Raw genomic sequence first — 8,519 nt, forward strand, 5'->3', positions numbered from 1 at the left:
CTGTGGGCAGGTGGCAATGACGCCGGGTCCCCGTCCAACCTCCAGGACATCATGGTGAGCTTCACCTCCACCTCCCGGTCCAGCACACGTTTTCCTTGTGTCCAACCCTGACTCGGAACCTGAGGGAGAAGCGAATCCTGGGAAACAGAGCTAGCCAAGCTGAGATGAGAATGCCACTGCATCAGGCCTGAGACATTGTAATACAATGACACCGGCCACCACTGAAAGGAAGGACGCACACCATGACAGAGGGCATTTGAAGGACATTCTGTGCATCTGTTACAGGCCAGGAGCCCCCAGGGCTGGGTGCTGTGACCACCATGACCAGGCAGGACCTGTGTGCCAGCCACACCCATCTCAACTATCTTCAGGGGGTCCTGACTCCCGTGTTCCATGGAGCAGAGGAGGAGGACGAAGGAGGTGTGGAGAAACTGGCATTCATAGCAGTTTGGAAAGCTCTGGGCACTTTGAACTTTGGTTACTGACTTCTGACCTCCACAGTGGACCCTCTATCACTGAATCTTCCATCCAGCTTTTCAAAGAAGCTCGAGGTTCCCTGTTTTGACAGCCCTTGGAGAAATGTGGATGCCACATATGTTGGGTTACTTGTACGAGAACTGGACATTGGGTTCCAAAGCTTCAGATGAGAGTATGAACCTGAAATCCATCCATTGTGACCTGCGGATGCGCTCAGATTAACACCAAAGGTTTGGAGAAAACAGCTTCTGCTTCTGTATCCCCCCTCTCGCCTATCAGAGCTGTGAAATAGTGGTGGTGGTGATTTAGTCGCTAAGTTGTGTTGGACTCTTTCAACCCCAGGGACAGCAGCCTGCCAGGCTCCTCTGTCCATGGGATTCTCCAGGCAAGAGTACTGGAGTGGAGGCTCCTAAATATGAAGGAAAAAAGAAGCAGAGATTAGTGTGAAAGCACTGGGACCTGGAGGCTATGCTGTCGGCTTTTCCAAAGGAGAAAGGAGTGGAGAACGGCTCTATGAATCACAAAGGACTCAGGCCATTGAAATGACTTAAGAACCTTCAATGAAATATGTAGAACCAGGTGCTTTTCTCTTTTTTGACTGGCATTAAATTGTGGAACCAGAACACAGTCGATGACTGAATTTAATCAGAAAAACATGGAAATATCTTTTAGCGACTAAAGTTTCAAACGTAAAACATCTTCACAAAATTCCAGAAGCTGTTGTTCAAAGAGTAAGGGAAAACCATGGGGGTTACTCTGAGGAGGCAGCCTGCCTTCAGGGGTTGTGGTAACAATAATCATATTGTAGCACGCACATTTTAATAGTCAGTATTTATTTAGGACTTGCTGTGTTGTTGTTCCGTTGCTAAGTCGTATCTGACTCTTTTGTGACCCCATGGATTATAGCACACCAGGCTTTCCTGACCTTCACTATCTCCTGGAGTTTGCTCAAATCATGTTCATTGAGTCAGTGGTGCCATCCAACCATCTTATCATCTGTCCCCTTCATCTTCTGCCTTCAATCTTTCCCAGCATCAAGGTCTTTTCCAATGAGTTGGCTCTTCATTCACATCAGGTGGCCAAAGTATTGGAGCTTCAGTTTCAGCATCAGTCCATCCAATGAATACTCAAGACTGATTTCCTTTAGGATTGACTAGTTTGATCTCCTTGTAGTCCAAGGGGCTCTCAAGAGTCTCCTCCAGCCCAGTATGAAAGCATCAGTTCTTTGGCGCTCAGCCTTCTTTACGGTCCAACGCTCATAGGACTTGCTGTATGCACAGCACTAATTACTTTCCATCTGTGATCTCATTTAATTCTCCCAACACCCCTAGGAGATCAGTACTGGTTGCTTCCTCTTAAAGATGGGGGACATTGGGACTTAGAAAGATTGTGACTTGAGTACTGTGCTTCCCCCAAAAGTCACATTGATCAGTGAGTAAACGCCAATGTGCAAAAAATATATATATTAATAGAAATGTTTGGAACAGTGTCATTTATGAGTTTGACATTTGAAAAACCTTATGTCTTGCAGTAAGAGTTTGATTAAAGTAATGGAGATATATCTGTTCAAAGGAATGGTCAGGCATCTGTAAGAAATTATGATGTAGCTGTTCCCTGACTGACACGGGGAAGTGTTGTAGATACACTGACACACACACACAACATGGTTACAAAGCAACGTGAATGGGCTGACACAGTTTTGGGAAACTGATATAAGTTTTGATAAAACTATTGACATCTGTTGGATCATAGAAAAAGCAAGAGAGTTCCAGAAGACATCTACTTCTGTTTTATTGACCATGCCAAAGCTGTTGACTGTGTGGATCACAACAAACTGGAAAATTCTTAGAGAGATGGGAATACCAGACCACTTTACCTGCCTCCTGAGAAATCTGTATGCAGGACAAGAAGCAGCAGTTAGAACTGGACATGGAACAGCAGAATGGTTCCAAATTGGGAAAGAAGTATGTCAAGGCTGTATATTGTCACCCTGCTTATTTAACTTTTATGCAGAGTACATCATTCGATATGCCAGACTGGATGAAGCACAAGCTAGAATCAAGATTGCTGAGACAAATATCAATAACCTCAGGTATGCAGATGACACCAACCTTATGGCAGAAAGTGAAGAAGAACTAAAGAACCTCTTGATGAAGGTGAAAGAGGAGAGTGAAAAAGTTGGCTTAAAACTCAACATTCAGAGAACTAAGATCATGGCATCTGGTCCCATCACTTCATGGCAAATAGATGGGGAAACAGTGGAAACAAAGACTTTATTTTTGGGGGCTCCAAAATCACTGCAGATGGTGAGTGCAGCCGTGAAGTCAAAGGACGTTTGCTCCTTGGAAGAAAACCTATGACCAACGTAGACAGCATATTAAAAAGCAGAGACATTACTTTGCCAACAAAGGTCCGCCTAGTCAAAGCTATGGTTTTCCCAGTAGTCATGCATGGATGTGAGAGCTGGACCATAAAGAAAGCTGAGTGCTAAAGAATTGATACTTTCTTTTTTTTTTTGAAGAATTGATACTTTCAAATTGTGTTGGAGAAGATTCTTGAGAGCCCCTTGGACTGCAAGGAGATCCAACCGGTCAATCCTAAAGGAAATCAGTCCTGAATATTCATTGGAAGGACTGATGCTGAAGCTGAAACTCCAATACTTTGGCCACCTGTTGTGAAGAACTGACTCATTGGGAAAGACCCTGATGCTAGGAATGATTAAAGGCAGGAGGAAAAGGGGATGACAGAGGATGAGATGGTTGGATGGCATCACTGACTTGATGGACATGAGTTTGAGTAAGCTCCGTGAGTTGGTGATGGACAGGGAAGTCTGGTGTGCTGCAGTCCATGGGGCCAAAAAAAGTCAGACATGACTGAGTGACTGAACTGAACTGATTGATATAAGTTTAAAATTATGGAAAGTTATACAGCAAAAATACCAGCATCTACCAACTTGAAGAGACAGGATTCTAGGATGTCAAAATCATTTCACTTTCCCTTTCTTTCCTGCAGTGATCATGTTATATAAAGTGTAGAACGAAAGCTTCACACACACCATGAAAGCTTCAGTCCCACCATGCTCAAGGGCGTTGTGACCTTGGACAAGTCCTCTATCCCCTCTGGGCCTCCTGTTCCTTTTACCTAACAATGAGAAGGTGGTTTAATTTCAACACTGGCTTCAGGACTCTGACTTTCCTTTTTGACGTAATGAATCTCATTTCCAGTAGCAGTGTGTATAGGAGTGGGGGCAGGAGGGGAGTCAAGGTTGATAAACAGTCCCTTGGGAAGTTTCTCTCTTATTTTGACCTGTTCCCATTGTTCTTTTCCCATCAGTCATTTGAGAAGGGAAGTCGCCAGAGATGTGTCAAGACACTGGGGAAAAAAGCACTTTTCCAGAATGACAAATTTTTAACCTACACATTAAAAAAAAAAAAAAATCAACAAGCAAAACCCACTACCCATGGAAACAACACACTCCACAAACAAAAACCAGCTCCCCAAACACATCCCGCAGGCCTGCCCTGATCTCAAAGGCCCTTGGCGTCTTTCTTAAGATCACCTGTTACCTACACACCGGAATAATAGTAACAATGGCCAGCAGTTGTTTTTCGGATAGCCTGAGGGTCTCTTAGCAAGTTCTCACACAGAAGCACAGGGCGGTCGGGCGGGGCAGAGGGCGGGGAGAAGGAGAGGGTCCCGGGCGCGCTCGCGGCGCGCGCGCTGGTCGGGTCACCTGGTGGCGCAGGCGCACCTGCCGAGCGCTCCTGGCCCGGCTCTCGGGCGCCCTCTGCCGTGCGCTCCCCGGGCGCGCCCGCCTGGCCGGGCCCCCGGCAGCTTTCCACCTGCTGGGTCCCCAAGACTCAACGTTCCTGCGCCCTGCAGCCTGGCGCTCGCGGTCCCCAGGAAAGTGAGCGGCCTCGAGCAGTGTCTCAGTCGCCTATTGAACCCGCGAGCTTCCTTCAAGCCCACAAATCTGCTCTTAGAGGAGAAGTCTTGTATTGTCTGCTGTCCTTCCCCTGACAGAGGGGTGCTAGTGGGGGAGACACCCTTGCGCACTCCGAATGATGGAAACAAAAATCCGTTCTGCAGTTAAGTGTAAGCGTTGAATGTGCTTCTCGCGTGTTCTTACACAGCCCCGCTCGAGGGGGGATCTGAATCTGAGAATGACCTCTCTAGAATCTTCTCACCTGCCTGCTCCCCTGACCCCTTCCCACCGCCCTTCAATTTTCCAGGGGATGCCCTCACCTAGACCGCACGTCTTCCTACGAGATGTGTGTGCGTGTGTGCTAAGTCACTTCAGCCATGTCTGACTTTTTATGACTCCTCTGTCCATGGGATTCTCCAGGCAAGAATACTGGAGTGGGTTGCCATGCCCTCCTCCAAGGGATCTTCCCCTTGGAGGGATCGAACCTGCATTTCTTCCCCAGGGATCGAACCTGCATCTCTTGCAGGAGGGTTCTTTACCACGAGCGCCACCAGCCCAGATGTGCAGCAGCAGGAAATCACTAAACCTCTCAGTGGTAACAATATCAAGTTCCCCAAACCTACTCGTGTATTCACCTGAGCCATTCTCCTATCCCAGCTGGGCCCTGGGCTTGACGCTGGGGGTATATGTCAGTGAATAAGACAGATGCTTTCTTTACTTTCCTGAAACTTACCACCCAAGGAAGGAACCCGAGCTGAAAACCAATAAAAACACAAACGGTTGTGTGTCCCTATAGGGAAGGTGACACATGAGAGTAATTTAGGTTGAGACCTCACGGCCAGGGCATGCAAGCTCAGCCCGAGGGATAAATAAGAATAGCCCAGGTGGAAATGTTGGACAAAGACTGAGACAGGAGGTGTCATAAATTCCGGGAGAGGCTGTGTGGCTGAGTCATCAGGAGTGAGGAGGACAGACAAAAGGCAGAGAGACAAAGCCTTGAAGGCTGAGCTACGCAAATAGTGAATAGAAGGAATCCTAGAGTGAAGTGGAAACCATTGAATGGAGCCAGAGGGGGAGCATGTCCTGCAGGTGGGTGTGGGTCTGGGGAAGGGTGTGGCCACGGGCAGCTTCTGGGTCTCTGACTATGACAGGAAGACTTGGTGGGGGGCAGTCAAAGCTACATCTTAGGGGGACTGTTGAGAAATGTACTCAGGATCATTGCTCCCCAGGAAGGCACGTTTGGTACCAAACGTGTGTATTAACAGCTTTTTTTTTTTTTAATTATTTTTCACTCTGCCCAGTCTTAGGTGCACAGCTTACAGGACCTTCATTGCAGCATGCCAGACTCTTAGTTGCAGAATGCATGTGGAATCTAGTTCCCCTACTAGGGAACCCTCTGCATTGCGAGAGTTGAGTCTTAGCCACTGGACCACCAGGAAAGTCCCTTAACAGCTCTTGATGAGGGCATTTATTGAGTGGTTTTTTTTGTTGTTGTTATTTGTTATTTTTTTATATTTAGGATAGAAAGGAAAGAAAGTTGAGAAATATGTTTCAATGTGACAAGTTCAAATTTTACCTTTATTTTTAGTTGAAAAGACAGCCAGACATACATTTAACTTTGGCAGAGGGCTCAAGTGAACACAGGACCTAGAAAGACATAGTGGGTGGGCCTGGGAAGAAGGGAAGATCCAAGTCAAGTCAGGAATCGGACTGGATTCTTTGCTGTCTTTCAGAATTTTCTTCAGGACTGCTGGGGCCCTGACGTGAGAATAACCAGATGCCAAGGAGCTCTGACAACTTGTTCTAACCTTTGAGTAGTAACTGAGATGCTCAAAATGTGAGGCGAGCTCAGTATAATAGTTGTTGTTCAGTCACTCAGTCGTCTCTGATTCTTTGCAACCCCATGGACTGCAGCGTGCCAGGCGCCCCTGTCCTTCACTACCTCCTGGAGCTTGCTCAAACTCATGTCCATCGAGTCGGTGATGCCATCCAACCATGTCATCCTCTGTGGTCCCCTTCTCCTCCTGTCTTCAATCTTTCCCAGCATCAGGGTCTTTTTCAATGAGTCAGTTCCTCAAATCCGGTGGCTAAAGTATTGGAATTTCAGCTTCAACTTCAGTCCTTGCAATTAGTATTCAGGGTTGCTTTCCTTTAGGATTGACTGGTTTGAACTCCTTGCAATCCAAGGGACTCTCAAGAGTCTTCGCCAGCACCACAATTCGAATATAATAGAGATGCTTGTAATACTAACGGTGACATCCAGTTACCGGCATCCAGTGAACTGAGGGCTGCCACAAAGGAAGCAGGGACTCGGGAGGGCTGGGGCCAACCGTTCAGAACACGAGGGGACTCTGCTACGTCCTTTGCTGGCTCCTGAAGCCCGCTTTGGGCAGGTGGGGGAGGGGAGGAAGGAAGGACGGAGCCCGTCCCCGGGCATTTCAGATGAGCCCCAGGTTCCCCTGGGAGCAGGGCTCCCCCCGTAGTCTGTGCGAGGTCCTTCCCCAGGCCTGGACCTCCTCTTTGGTCGGCTCTGCTCCGGAAGCATCCTAGCTATTGCGGCTGCGCGCCGGCAGGGGGCGCTGCCGCTCCACAGTTTCCAGCCGCCCGGGGCGGCGCCGGGGTGAGTCTCCTCAACTCCGCAGAGCAGATGCTGGAGGCCCGCAAACCCCAGGGCCGCGCCAACAAGGCCCCTCCGAGGGCTGGCCCTCCTGGGAGCGTCCTGTGGGCCCTGGAGCCGGGCTTTCACCAGCGTGGTAACTGTGGTTGGGGCAGCTTACCCTCTGAAGTAAGGCTGTCAGTTCTAGAGCTCATCCTCGAGAGAACACACAGCTTTATAGCATTTTATGTGATCGTGTGTACGGGTCAGGCCGCAAACCGGGCAGGTGGGTTCCCTCCTCTGTGCCACCCTTTAGCACTAGTCCTTTTATCACAGGGTGAAGGCCGGGCTTCACCGCAGGCTTCTGCCGTCGATGCCTGATGTCATCAGCTATGCATCGCTGACGTGTGTGTGCAGAACATCTTCCTAAAGAGGTTAACCCAGGGGAGGGACCTTTTCCCGTCTGGGGGCAGCTGCCACCCACCCTGACCACAGAGCCGCTGGAGCTTAGAGGCACGTTGTTTTCTGTCCTTCCTGCTCCTTAGATCTGTCAGCAGGGGCGCTCCTGGCCTTTGCAGCATTGGTTGGGGCAGGTGGAAGTGGGTGCCTGGATTACATGCCTATGGTGGGGCGGTCTTCAAGAACTGCAGGCACTGGGGTTTGCCTTCCCCTAGTGCTAAGAAGAAAAGTTATGACCAACCTAGACAGCATATTAAAAAGCAGACACATTACTTTGCCAACAAAGTTCTGTCTAGTCAAAGCTATGGTTTTTCCAGCAGTCATGTATGGATGTGAGAGTTGGACTATAAAGAAAGCTGAGTGCCGAAGAATTGATGCTTTTGAACTGTGGTGTTGGAGAAGACTTTTGAGAGTCCCTTGGACTGCGAGGATATCCAACCAGTCAATCCTAAAGGAAATCAGTTCTGAATATTCATTGGAAGGACTGATGCTGAAGCTGAAACTCCAATACTTTGGCCACCGGATTCGAAGAACTGACTCATTGGAAAAGACCCTGATGCTGGGAAAGATTGAGGGCAGGAGGAGAAGGGGACAACAGAAGAAGAGATGGTTGGGTGCATCACCAACTCGATGGACATGAGTTTGAACAAGCTCCAGGAGTTGGTGATGGACAGGGAGGCCTGGTGTGCTGCAGTCCATGGGGTCGTAAAGAGTCAGACCCGACTGAGCAACTGAACTGAACTGAGTGCTAAGACGTGGCAGGTACTGGGGTGCATGGATGCCCAGGTGCCCTCCCCAACTCTTCCAGCAGATCTTTCCTGGGAGTGAGGGATCAGAGTTTTCATCCACCCCTCTGTGTTTTCTGCTCTCTCTAGGACAGGGAGTGGTGGTGGCTGGTTTTAATAAACACACCTACAGAAGCTCCAGTTTGCTTTTCCCATGGGGGGCGGGCTTGGTTGACGTGGAGCCCCCCTAGCCTGAGCCTGAGGCCTCCATGGGCTCCAGCACCCATGGGCCTCTCCCTGGGGCGGGGGGGGCAGTCTGGATGGCCTCTGTGCTGAA

This window comes from Cervus elaphus, chromosome 30, assembly GCF_910594005.1.
Source record: "Cervus elaphus chromosome 30, mCerEla1.1, whole genome shotgun sequence".
NCBI classification, from domain to species: Eukaryota; Metazoa; Chordata; class Mammalia; order Artiodactyla; family Cervidae; genus Cervus; species Cervus elaphus.